Here is a 14,050-nt window from a genome sequence, read left to right on the forward strand (position 1 = left end):
TCTGGCAGCAGGGGGAGGGAGGACAGGTAGGACGGACCCCGGCGTGCCCCCTCCCTGCGCACAGGCCGTGGCGGTGCCCGCAGCGGAGGGAGCCCCGCCGCAGCCCGGCAGCCCCCCGCGGCGCGCTGCGCCCCGGACGCGTCGCGCAGGCGGCGGCGGCGCTTCCCCCGCGCTCAGCGCCGGCCGCGCCTCGGGAGCGATTGCCGTGCGGGGCCGCCTGCTGCCGTGCCGGACGCGAGGGTGTGCGTGGGTGCGCGGGTGTGTGCCTGCGTCCGTGCCGCCGCTTTGTGTTGCCCACCCGAGGCGGTTTTTGCTAATGCCAGCGACGAGCGATCGTGGCGGTGTATAACGCGAGTGGGGGCGGATGCACAGGGAGGACAGCCAAGAAAATCGCACATGTAAGTAGGTACCTACCGATGCTCAGCTGCCTTTGTTCAATGAAGGGTGTAAGGAGGCGTGCGGGTGATTTTCGGAGGGTGCTGCTTCATTGCTGCCGGGGAATTCAATGGCTGGGCTGGTTCTTTCAAATTCCTCCTATTTTTCCTTTGTTAGCGCTTTCCCAGAGAGTCCTGTCTTCTTTCAGCTTTGCTGAAAAGCAGGAGCTGTCAGAGAGATGACTTTGTTTCACACGATGCTTCTCCAGAGCAGCATCGCTTTGTTTAAGCTCCCGTAAGCCATTTATCATGTAACTGCCGTCTCGTTTTAATGAGCGATGAAATCTGCTGCTTTTCGCGGTTGAAGGGCAGTGGTACACCGTTCCGGTTTCTCACCCTTTCCTTAAGAACTGGAGCAGGTAAGCTAGAGGTAATCTTATTTTGCATGGGAAATTGTTGTCTTGCACAAGCTCTTCAGTTAGAAAATGTCTATTTTAGAGATAGAAATATGTGTAACGCAAATCTTTTCTATGTCATTAAGAGATTTTTAATGAATGAGGGTTTGGTTTTTTTAATTAATTTTACTGGTATTAACATGAGTCAATTACAAATCTGCTTCTCTGTAGTTGTAGCATGCAGAACATTATTATGCCTCTGCTGTGTCATTTTAAGTGTAAAAATGCCCAGTTAAAAGCACAGTTCAAGGGGTAAATAGAGACCTGGAAACCACAACTGTGCATCCTGAAAATTTAATATGCCTGACAATAATGGCACTGAAAGTGATCTGCTGCTGGGGGGATGGGGGATGGGGCACGGAGGAAGGGAAGAGTAATGTGCAATCACAGGCCTAATAAGAGATATTCGGTCGGTGATAGATATATAGATAATATAATTCATTATATTCCCAAACAGGTTTTCTGTACATACCTTAAACGGTGTATAGCAATTGTCTGAGAAGAGCTCTTTTCTTAGAATAGAAGCTATTTAAGCTACCCGATAGCAGTAACATGTAGCAGGTCCTATATTTTAACATAAAGCTGATAAATTGGAGTCAGAACTGACTTTTATTTGGTATTTAGTAATGCACACTCACGAAATTCCCATCACTGAAATAATTCTAATTGCACCTTGCATAGAAAATTAAGTCTTTTAACTATATCAAAACATTAATCAGTGGGCATAAATGTTATTGTGAGTTTCTTCAACAAAGCCATTGATATTTTTTAATGTAGGCAGTAGTTAGCAGTTCTGCATATAACTTACTTTACATGGTTTGAATCCAGGTCAGGAATTCATCAAATTGACAAATCCAACTCTTCCTTGGCTGCTATCAATTTATCAGATTAGAGGTTGTGTTTGCTTTTGAATATTTCATTGCAACAATGAGCTTGAATTTAACACTCTGCAGTGTGTCGAAACTTTATATGAAAGTGATTTGTATATTTATTTATGTCCCAGTTTGATGATAATTAAAAGAATCACCTTGAAATCTTTATTAATAAATATGGCATGTAGCAAAGAGATTGCTGCTGGTTGTTTTTGGGTCTTTTTTCTCCAATAGGAAGATGTATCTCAGAGCATCCTGTTCTAAAATTACGGACCCTTTTCAAATATCCATTTGGGCAATCCTGCATTTTAGAGAGAATTGCTTCACTCTTATGAGCAATGATTATTTTTTCCTATATGCTGTATAATGGGATTTTTAAAAGTGCACTGGTAGCAAACACAGTTGGTGTAAAGTATGAATGTCTTGCTGTATTCCATGCTAAGAGATTGACTTTTTTCTTTCTTTTTTTTACTAAGTTGGTTCCTTATAGGTCTTATTTTAGTCTGTTGTCTTGTGAGGTTATCCAGGTAGTAGCAGTGGTGAATTGGTAATGCATTAGGTAAAATTTTTTTTGAACATCCAGTTCCTGAAAACTTAAACAAAATACATTTGCTTTTAAAAGGGACTGTTACTTTGGCAATAATATTTCATTTTAATTGCAGGTACTAAAAAGCGGCCTTTTTAGTTTCACACTTCTGACTACAGCAGTAAGAATAACTTTTGCGGTTTCTTTTGCTTTGCCTCTTAGTCACTCTGAATACTGTTTTGCCAGGTATCTCAGTCACTGAAAATTTATATATCTGTGTGAGTAATGTAGCTTAGGTTATTTCAATATATTCCTACTGTAGATGTGTCAGGTAAGCTCTTTTTAAATAAGAAATACATGGCATAATAAGTGTTGACTGAAATGTGATGATGAGTCTAACATAAACAGAATTTTTGTATAGCCAGCATAAGCTTTAATGACTCTGTTGACTTTTTTCCTCACAAGCCAAGAGAAGAAAAAGATTTTTTTTTTCCTATTCTGAATTATTCATATTTGAAAATTGCTGACTCTGATTGTTAGGAGGGTTTTTTTTTTTTCCTTGCACAAAATCAATGCATGGTCTTTATTCTGTAAAGGCCCAAGTAAGAGAGTTATAGCAAATATGGATAAGCCTACTATTGGCATGCTAGATAAGTACAGTCGATTTCTTTAGAGTCAACAGACTCAGGACAATGTAGTTGCATAATAGCTTCCATCAGCGTGATGTAAAGGTTGAGATGCTCTAAACACCTATATATTGTCATTGATCCGATGTATTTGAATAAGATTTGATAAAGTTGTATGAAGTGCACGTTAGAATAGAATTCTTTGGGTTTGAATAACGTGAGAGAAGGCAACAGAGTTACAGTGTCAACTTTAATTACATTAGTGCTTCCACTGGAGGGGCCAAATTCTATTTTTTTGTCTATTAATTAAATCAATTAGTGATGGATAAAAAGTGTGTTTGTTTCCATGGAGACGCTGTGAGTTCTGTTTTTAGGAAACAATGAGTTGTTGTGTAGACCTTACACTTATTGTTTCCCACCACTTCCCAACAGGATTTTCACTCCTTTTGATTCTCTGCATTGCATATCACATGATTTCTTTGTTTAAGAACTAAAATATATTTTGTCAGAAGCGTACAGCATTTACCCATACTTTACATTCAGCATTTACACTTACATTGATGAAGTCTTACAAGGACATAAAATTGACTTGTAACGAATAATTTTTAATTAATACTGTTCAAGAGCCAGTGTGTCACACGGGCTGAATCACAGTGATTTGTTAATTAAGTTCGGTGGGAAGAAAAATGTAAAGATCCTGCTGCATATTATCCTGGGTAAATGCCTTGTGCTGCAGTTGCGCAACACATTAAGTGAAGATGATTCAGATGCTACTATAAATGTATAAAGTACATCAATACATTTTTAAACATAGTTCAGTTTCTCCTTTGTATATGCATACTGTATGCCAAATTACAGAACTACAAGTTTCATGCCTCTAGCAAGGCCATTTAAGAAAATACTGTCATATTCAGCTTGTCTTAATTCATGGGACAGAGTCATGTAGCTAAGTAAGGGTAGTTACAATTTTGCTGTTGACTACCTTCATTTGTGATAACCAACACATACAGTAAAACCAGTTAAGTCAAATACTTCCCATCCCAAAGATGCTTTGAAATGGTTAAGCTTATCATTTTAATGATAATACGTATGCAAGCTTTATTTTCTTCATGTTTATTGCCTTAAGAAAAACTATATGAAAATGATCCAAATAAGTAAAAGCTTTCCTCGCACTTTAGTGTTCAGGTGTGCAAAATGCTGTGCACGTTGCTGACCTGCTCGAGCACCTTTTTCATTACTCAGCATGTTTTAAAAGTCAGCAGTCAGGCTTGGGCAGCTTCATAATGCAGCTCAATCTAGTGATTTGTGGTGAGGCTTCTGCAGGAGGATGCTGCACGGAAGAGATTATGTTTATTGTTAAGTTGAAATGTGGAGGGAGTGTGATGAAAAGAATTAAAGTGAACTGAACCGTACAAGATACAGACTTTCATGTTGCTCTTCAAAGAAAGTTGATTTTCTTCAAAGTAACATGCTGTCTTTCTCTGTGACCTTTAATAAAGCCACATTTGAAACTCTCTAGCACAGAAAATAAAAAAGATGCAATTACAGTGATGTGTGGAACAGTTTGGCCCAGAAGGGAAAGAAAAATAGTGATTGAGACCCACGTGAATCTGTAGTATCTGTGGGTATCTGTTGGTGCACACGTGATATAGTTGGATCGCGTGGGTCCATCTGCCAACAAAATTGAACTGACTTCCCCATTGTAAAACCTCTTTTCTGTTCCTTATAACTTTGCCAAGTTTTAACCATGTGGGCTGTAGTTCATCACGTGTCTTTATGACTCAGGCTAATTTTTGTTTTAATTCAGCCAAATGATTAATTGAGAATTAGAGTAATTTGTTTTGTTAAAATTTTGTTTAAAAAAAAAAAAAAAACAAACCAACCAAAAACCTAAGACCTTTTGGAAACTGGTATTGTCATTCTGGTTTGCATCTAGGCTCCAGATCCTGCTAAGGCAGTGTCCTGTTACCAAAGGTCTGCATTTTTACCATCTTCATTGAAAGCCTGCCCAAATTTTCTGTCTTATGTCTTCAGAATATTGCAGTTTTTACACATTCGTGTGTGAAAACTTGAGCAAATAAAATGAGAGATTCCAGCTTTATTCAACACCCTGTTCTACAGAGTATTTTCAACAGTGACCTCAGCGGTGCTTGCCACATCCAGAGTTGACATGTAACCAGAGAGGGACTGTGGATATACCGGAGGTGGAATTGAAATTAAGTTATTCAATAGGACAAAGATATTGTAGTTATCAACTGTATAAGGAAGGGATTGGGTGGTAATTCTTTAGAAGAGCTGTGGTTTATGGTAGATTACATGAGGAGCTGCTGCAATAAAGACAAACGTTGCCTTGTGATATATAGATAGGACACCAGCATGGAAGGCGCAAGAAGTGATACTTCCACTCCACGCAATAGTCCTTAGCTGTAACACCATATCCAGCGGGGGTGCACACTTCAAGAAAGATGTGGACGAATTGGAGCGAATCCAGAGGAATGGAATGAAAATAATGAAAGATTTAGAAAATACGACCTATGAAGGAAGGTTGAAAGGTGTGGAGCTGTTTCAGCTCCAATGAAAGAAGAGTGGCAGAATAAAAAAGACATGATAACCTTCAAATGTCACAAAGCTGTTGTGAAGCAATGTTCTCCATGCCTGTGCTCAACCAGGTGACACGTAATGGGTTCAGCATTAATGAAACTGAAGCAATGGAATAGATCATTGAATTGGGATTTTCAGGATCTTAGCATCATTAAAAGTTGTTTGAATATTAGTCAGGAACAACATAAATATAGTTGAATACTTTCTGCAGCGGTGTGCTGGAACAGATACTCTTTGAGGTCTCTTCTAGTCTTATGAATCCTCAACATCTATGCTCCCTGCTGTCGACCAGATTGTACCTTGTCCTCTCACAAATGCTGTGGCTGGCAGGATTGCCTGTGTGTGAGCAGAGAGGCTCAGCACTTTTCCTGTAATCTCTCATTCAGGATCAAATCTGGCATCCACTCCTCTCTTCTTTTGTAGTGGTTCCTCTGCTGGTGCTTGGGCAGAAAGTGTGAGGGATCGAAGGGCCAGGTGGCTTTGGGAGGAACCTGAGAGCCAAGTGACATAGGGAGGAGGAGGATTGGAGAGCACGGGTACAGATTTCACAAGAAACTGGACGATGTGATGAGTAGGATAGTACATGAACACGGAACACGAAGAATGTGAAGGGGGATAAGACTTTGGGGCAGATGACTGGAACTTGGTAAGGAGTAGGATATAGAGTAAGCTAGTAGGTGGAAAGTTAGGTTGCTGGCAGAGACTCCCAATATACCAGAAGCCTTGGCAAGTGCAAACTGGGACTGCACAAGTAAGGAGAAGATGACAGAGAGCCAAGGGAAATGAAATCACACAACGGGGAAAGTCATGTTGGAGACTATGGGACAGACATAATTAAAGGTTGGAGGAAACTGGCAAAGAGTCTTTCTTCTGAAGATTACACGGGCTTCTAAACCTTAGCTGAAAGCCCATGGTTATGTCTTGGCATTCATGCTTTGGGAGATCCATCATAAATGATTTCTTGGTCTCTTCATGTGGAAAATGACCACCCGTTACTGCAATCAGCTGTTCTGTTATCTCGGGTAACAGATCAGCGCTGTGGATGTAAAGACCGTACTGCTCCTGGGTGGGTCTGCAAAATAAAAGATGCAAAAGAAGCATTTTTCAATCGTTGGGTTTTTTTTTTTTTTACAAAGGGGATTGTCAAGTTTGCAAGTGAAAGAAAGGAAATGCCAGAACTGAAGTTCCCTTGTAAGGATTTAGCCTCTTTGTATGTAGTTATTTTAATTCAATCTGTAATGATATTACTGAATTTTCTTCTGCTCACTAACCCAAGCTTACTGAGTGCATCGAGTGGATCTGCCCTCGGTGTGAGTCACGGCTGTGTCCTGAAGGAAGCTGTGGTCTCTGGTGTCTGTGGCATTTGTTGCGGAAGCAGGAGGATATCTGGAGAAAGTGCGGCGGAAGGTGGCTTAATTAAAGCATTTTTCACACATTCAAATGAAAAGCTTAGCTAAAGGCACCAAAACCTAATTGAGGCTTGCTATTGCAATTCTGACTTTTTAAAAATATTTGTTTTTTTGCTTTTGTAATAGTGATGTACATAAAAGCTCAGGTCCTAATTCCCACCTAGCCCAGTGTGAAGCATTAGTACCTCCCCAGCCCTGCAAATGACATGAAAGGGAGCTGCCTCTTCTGGCAAGAAGATCAAAAGATAAGAGCTTTTTCTTCCCATTTCTGCTTCTAGTGACAAATAAGGCATTTTTTCATAATAAGGCACTTTTTCATACTATTCTTGAGGAGAAATCCCATACTCGGACTTCACAGAGCTGTAACAGCATCGTAAGTTGCTAATGAAAAAAATGGGGCTGATTTTTCCTGTTTTTTCAGGATCCTGTTTCAAGCTTGGTAGATATTTTGCCGTAGCCTAGGCTGGCCCATCTGGTGGCTATAATGATGAAGGGTGCCATAGTGCTCTCAGCTCAGAAGCTTTGGCAGTCATTACTTCATCCGCTGCTCGTTTTAGAGGAAGGACAGGCACCCTCAGCTTGTCCATGTGGGTTTTGATGTTCTTCCCAGCCACCCTGTTCCATCATCCCCTGTTGACAGTGCAGGGGTGGGTTGTACTAAACAACCCTGCTATGTTTTTTCTGGCAAGTAGATTAATCTTTCAAGCACCCACGCAGCCTGCCGAACACTGTCACGAGTCACTGCGGTCTGGTATCCTGATGCCAACACCTGGTATTTGACAAACTGCATGCTTTGGGTGATTGCGTTTCCTCAGGTAAGGCGGAGAGCCTCCCGACTTCCAGGTTTTTGTTACAAGCCGCTGTGGATGCAGGAGGAGCAACACTGTTGTAGTGGCAGTGGTCGACGGGTATGAGTGAGATGAGATTTGTGGAGTTTATGTAATACCTACAAGCGCAGTTGGAAGAAAAAAGTAGGTAAGCTTTGGAGCACACAAACGTTTCTTCAGATGTGAAGCGAAGGTTCTGCCTGGCCTGGGATTACATCCCCTCGGACATTTGCATGCTGCAACATGCTTTCCAGCAGTTAAAGGATGGATTTCTGCTGCCGTAAAGCTCCCCTTTCCTGGCACTCTTCAGCAGCCCTTCCGACCAGAGGCTGCGTCAGTAAGAGGTAGCTGTGCTGTATGCCAGGAGGGTCACTGAAGTAATTTTTTCTCATCCCAGGTGTTTTCGTTGAACTATTCTACATTGTCAGAGCGGAAGAGAAGATGAAGACCCATTTGTGACTCTGACAGGATGCCAAATGCTTTCGTTTGTCAGACAGAACGGTGACAGTGGCATTAGCTGCTAGGCCCACTTTGCATTATTTTATCTGCAGAGGGCTTATTTATAACTTGCAGCTTGACTGGTTTGAGAAATCACCTTCAATTTGCCATAGTCCGGCTCCAAAACCAGTACAGGGTAATGCCATTTCAGCTCTAGGTGGCTCTCAGATTCTCTTCCAGGGTATTTGTGACAACGGTCGTCCATTTTCAGGCACATGGGATGGCTCTTCATCCTCAGAGCAGTGACCGGTTAGAGAAGGGCAGTTCCCCTGGGCAGGAGCAGGGCTTCTGCAGCTCACTCTCTGTAGCTTTGGTCCTTTGCCTGTCCCACTGAGCGTGAGAAACATCTAATGGTGGGCTGCAAGCCAGACTTTGCAAGTATTGTCCTAGATTTGATGATCGGCAGCTGACGCAGAGACAGGTCCGCTGAGGACTGGAGGGCGTACTCTGCTTACTCTACTTGCTCTGCTTGCACTTGACGTTTTGTCAGCACTGGACAAGACAGGATTCTATGCTTAGGTGAACATGACCACATACTAAGGTGAACCTTGCCATATACATGAATTTGCAAGCGTCACATTTGCCTTTGTACTGTCATGACTCAGAAAGACCCCTTGTTGATCACAATTTTGCGGTCAGTTTTGAATTCTTTTTTGATTATGGGAAGTCCCGTCCAATATTTTGGTGGGAATGCCTCTTTACTCCTCACCCTCATCTCTTCTTTTGTCAAGAAATGATTGACACTTGGTATCCATTCATCCTGCACCAGACCGTCAAACAGTAACTTTTGTCTCACAAGCCCTGCGTGGTCCAGCAGACGATCTGAATCGCTTCAAGCCAGTGGACCGCGTGTAGGACGGTGTTTTAAGAATTAATCTTTGGAACTGAGATTTTAAAGTCAGTCTTGTTTTCCATGGAGACACAGCGGGATAAGCAGTGTGCTGCCCATGGGTAATGCTGGAGTCAAGGTTTTTTCTTACTGAAGAGTTTGTTTACATATGTACACTGAGTATGTGAGTGTGCATATAAGACTCTATACGTTGAAGAAACTCCAGTTGTTGGTAAGTGACTTTCCTTTCCATCTCCATGGATTTTCTGTACCTTTACATCACTTAAACTAACCTGTTCACATAGGGTCCTAAATTCTATGTTCTTCAGTTTGTAGGTGCCTCAGGATTTTTAACTAATTTTAATTAAGTGCAATTTATAGAATTTGACTGCAGTCGACAGTTGTGTTTTAAATATGAAAATAACCACATAGTGTTAAGTAGTCTGAAAAAAGCAGGCATAGATGTTTTAACTTGGACACCCAAAATTAGTGACTATATCTTTACCGTAGTTTCACGTGTGTCTCTACTGCCAAATAGGACAAAAACATCCTCCTTGCTTCCAGGGTGCTCTGCAGTGTTGACTCTTCCCATCAAGATTTGTTTGTCCCAGTGACCGCTTTGTCTGTCTCACTGGCCACTTTTGATCTTTGGGAACCTTTGGCTCTCTGAGATTTGCATTGTTTGGTTTTGGTATTGCTACTCACTCGTGGCACAGGGCACAACTGACCGCAGGTGTCTAATCCCACTTCTCCTGGGGACCAGGCTCGCTCGGCTTTGCCCAGCCACACAACTCAGTTGCATATTGAATTTGTCATGCACATTTCTTCCAGCAGAACTTTACTGCATGTGGCAAGAGTGACAGTATCATATAATGCGCAAAGGAGTCCAAGTGCCCAGCAGCAAACCCAAAAAAGCCCAAGCAATGACTCTCCGTTACGTATATGCAATCAGTTCTTTACAGATTACGTCATGGACTCTGCTGTTGATTACGATCTGTTATTGTGTAGCTCTCGCAAATTTCAATTCATTACTTTTGCCATATGCTAACTACTAATGCACGTTCCCCACGTTAGTAGCACTGTTAAGTCTTTTCATGTTATGTAGCTGTTAGAAGGTGACAGCCATTACTTCAGTTGCAGTTAATAATAATTAACAAAATTTTATATATTTTATATATATATAAAGATATGTTCTATAAATCATAAATCATTATATACTGTAGATCTGCGTCTAGATCTGCGCTGCTAAAGCCTACATGAAACATGCTGATAATACAATACTGACCGCACTAGAAAGGTTTGTGAGGAAATGAATCATTTGGTCTTCAGAGCAGAGCATGGCCACTGTGTGGCAAATCAAGCCTTTGTTTCTAAACAAGAAGAAAAATGTTGCCTGACTGCCCATTAGGTCAGCTTCAGTTTTTCTATTCTCTAACCTGTTAGTGCTTATCTCATGAATAATAAGGATTTTAAGTAATGTTTTGGGTGCAATATCATGTGTGTTTGTGTATCGTTAGATGAATTTATGCAGTGTTTTGCTTTTTTTGGTTAATCTGAGGCTGTCAAGTAGATGTCTCCTGTTCTTTACAGCTGCTGGCTATAACTGACTTTACTCTTCACCTTCTGCATTTTCTTTACTCGGGCCATGAAGAATTCAAGGCTCAGAATGAGTGGGTTAGCCAAAATATGAACATTTTTGAGAGACAGCTAATGTTCTAAATTCTTAAACTGACATGTTTAGGATTTTCAGAAGAACTTAATTTTAAATTAAGAATTTATAAAAATTTTAGATAACCCTAACTGAACTTGAAGGAAATTGGGCTAGTTTCCTAAAGAAAAAGCATTTTTTGAAACAAAAAAAAATTCTCAACCTTGTTTTCTAATAGGCAAATAAAAAAAAAAAATCCAAGAAAACTATTGACAAGGCTTTTTTAATATTCACTCCAGCTTGGCAGAGCTGTATGATTTAGGATACAATACTGAGTTCATAATTTAAAGCTTTAGAACATGGTAAGTTCAGCACTTTCAGACTATGAAGTTGCTTCATCCACAGTGAAACAGAAGGAAAATGGGGGAAATAGGGGAAACAGCCTAGGAAACTCTTTGGTTTGGCTTTAACTTTTGTCATTTAATAAATCAGTTTAATTTCCTTCCTTCCTCTCTTCCAAATGAACAAACAACCCCTCTCCCCAAAGAACCCTGCCTTTTTTTTTTTGTTGTTCTTTTTATTTTTATCAAAGATATAAATATGGAAAGGATTCTAGCACTGATAGTATTTTTCCAAATGTAGAGTCTACATCTGTGGTTCTAATTATTAGGACCTATTAAATTATATAGTAATGTATTTATTAAAATATTATAACACAGTAAGGATGTGTGTATATATAAATACACGAGTGTATTGTTAAATGTAATGTAATAAATAATACAATTAATGATTATCCCAAATAGCATGATGGGAAAATCACTTCACAGACCATGATTTCCTGGACCGGCACTAGCCTGCCTAATCTTAGTTCTGCAGTCCCTCTGCCTGTATCAGCCTTACAGCATCTGCTTAAAAAGCCACCCCGCTGCACTGCCGTCCCAAACCGGGAGGGGGGATTTTGACGGGGAGAGGTAACGCGCTGGCGTGGGAGCGGAGGCAGCACACGCAAGGTTTCGGCACATGGTCGTCGGTGCTTGCGGAAAGAGGCAAAAGGAGAAGGTGTTTCTGTTTCTAGGTGCTTCAGGGCGCCTTCGGGAGGTCTGGCGGGGTCTGTGAGGTTTGCTGAGAGGTGCTGGGGTCAGCTCGGCACCACCGGGAGTTACTCTCCTATGTATGTTTTTATGGCTGTTCATTGCAGAGCGTCAGTGGTCTCACATCTGAGAGATGCGGTCCAGCGGGGAGGGCTGCCGGTGCCAGAGCTTAAAGAAATGGGTAGCTGTACCGTCAGAAGTAGGTCTGCAAACGGTGGCAAGACAAGTGTGCTTCGGGGCTGGCGCCCGGGGGGTCTCTACCAGGGTTTAATCATTCAAACTGTTTTCTGGCGACCTTCACGTGTGCCGCTTTTTGTGTGTTTGCTTTTGGTCTCAGCGCTGTGTGGATGGAGCTGGTGTTGAATTCTGCCTCCGCCTTCGCGCCCTCCGGGACTGCGGTGCGGCTTTGCACTTCTCAGCAACTAATTGCAATTACCCATTGTTCTGTTATCACTTCAAAGTTTCAACTCTCTCCTGTGATTTTAAGGCCAGAAGTTTTTGTTAACCTGTCAGTCTGCAAACAAAGAGGCCATTTGGATTTCTGTTCTATGCCCTTTCCTGACTGCAAGTGTGATTATTTTTTTTTTTTAAGCCCAGTTAATTGCGTTTGTAGGACCGTGCATTATTGGTACCAGTCAGCAGAAAAGAGGCAGCTTGGGCTTTTTTTCCAAACCATCTTTTAAAGTTGCAGAAAAAACTCCTTGGTATAATAAGCTATCAAATGTCAATAATTAAACTATCAAATGTCAATAATTAAGCTATCAAATGTCAATAATTTATAACATTAATAATATAATAACAAGTATTTAGAGGTGTTGCACGGCAACTGATAACCTGCATTGATTAGTATTATGTAGTGGTTAACGTGATGGGTAAGCAAATAACTGATGTCAGACTTTTCCTAGGGAGGTAAGCCGAAGACATTAATTTCTTTGAGAAACTTATTTCAATATATTTTATTTATAACCTCTCGGTATATGAGGGTGGGAAGTAGTCTTCAGTTTCAATAAAAACCTGAGGAATAAAAAGCTCAATGGCTGTTTTCAAGTTTTTCATTGGGTGATTTGAATCAGAAAAATACAGAATGATTACACCATGTGCTGGCACCTTGTAATCCTCTGGAGATGTTAACTGAAGAAAGTGAGCTCTTTTCTTCTTTTACTGTTCAAAGGTTGCCCTCCAAAAACATTCCAGTGATGTTTACCTTTGCTGTTTCTGTTAAACACTACCAGAGGTCCCCTGTGAAGTGGGAAGCAGGTACAGATGGCTGCAACTGGAGGTATCTAGTAGTTCTGCTCTGGACTTCTGATGAATTGTTGGTTTTTTAGAGCAGGAATGGAGTCACATCAGTATGTTGAAATAGCTATGCGGTGAATCCGGAGGTTAAGTGGCTACATCTCTTGGCTTTGTGGGTTTTGGGGTTTTAGCAGAGGAATTAATGTCTTATGGCAACTTTGAGCTTCAGGAAAGCCAAACACTACTGTCACGCACTGTCAATGACATTGCCAGAAAGGATGATCGAGTGATATGAATTTTGCAGAATACTGCTAAACCTAAAAATATAGGAAGACTCAGACTAGCCAGTTCCTTACTTATTTTAACATCATATTCCAGCTTCCATTTTGACCCTTTCATCCTTTTCTAAAGAAGTTTGAATGTCTCATAAGCTGTGCAATGATTTTTTTCCCTGTAATTACTTCTGCTAGTGTTTTACTATTTCTTAGTTACTTTTGCATAAATCCCCTATCAGAGCTGATACTGGACAGCTTGCATGTACAGATCCTAGGCATGAGTGATGGTGGCAGCAACTGTGACCTTTAGTTTAACTCTTTGTCACGTGCCTCATGAACCTGGTTTGAGGGGCATTGGGTAGAGGTCTGGCTCCTAGATATTTTTTGTGGGTTTTTTTATCCTTCACCAGGATCTGGAAGTCTGCTTGGTCAGCTGTGTTAAAATAATGCCAAAAGTAAATAAATGAACTTGCAGCTGGTAACTAGGTCTGAAAAACAGGGAGGACAACCTCACTGTGCAAGGTGATGTACAAGAAGGAGGCTACAAATTTTGAATGTTCTGTCTGCTCTTTCATCTTTGCCATGTAGGAGAAAGCACGTGGGCTTCTCGTGCAGTTGATGATAGCCATGTGAATTTGGTGTGTGTGGTCAGGCTGGGGAGAAAGCAGCACGCAGGCAGAGAGACGGGGCTTCTAAAGCAGCAGTTTGCCACGTTAGGTGAGTCTCAAGGTAGCCTCTTTGCTGAACCTGGATCCCCCTGATAAATGTGTCTTTAATTTACAC

At 41.3% G+C, this 14,050-nt stretch overlaps 1 protein-coding gene across 1 annotated transcript in view; it reads left to right on the forward strand.

Moving 5' to 3' along the window:
• Positions 1-464: 464 nt before the first annotated feature.
• CRACD (capping protein inhibiting regulator of actin dynamics) overlaps positions 465-14,050 on the forward strand; it is a 137,789-nt gene continuing 124,203 nt past the window's right edge. The window contains exon 1 of the mRNA XM_075149143.1: positions 465-793. The gene's annotated coding sequence lies outside the window, so the exon portion shown is untranslated. The remainder of the gene's footprint in view (positions 794-14,050) is intronic.

Source organism: Calonectris borealis, chromosome 4, assembly GCF_964195595.1.
Source record: "Calonectris borealis chromosome 4, bCalBor7.hap1.2, whole genome shotgun sequence".
NCBI classification, from domain to species: Eukaryota; Metazoa; Chordata; class Aves; order Procellariiformes; family Procellariidae; genus Calonectris; species Calonectris borealis.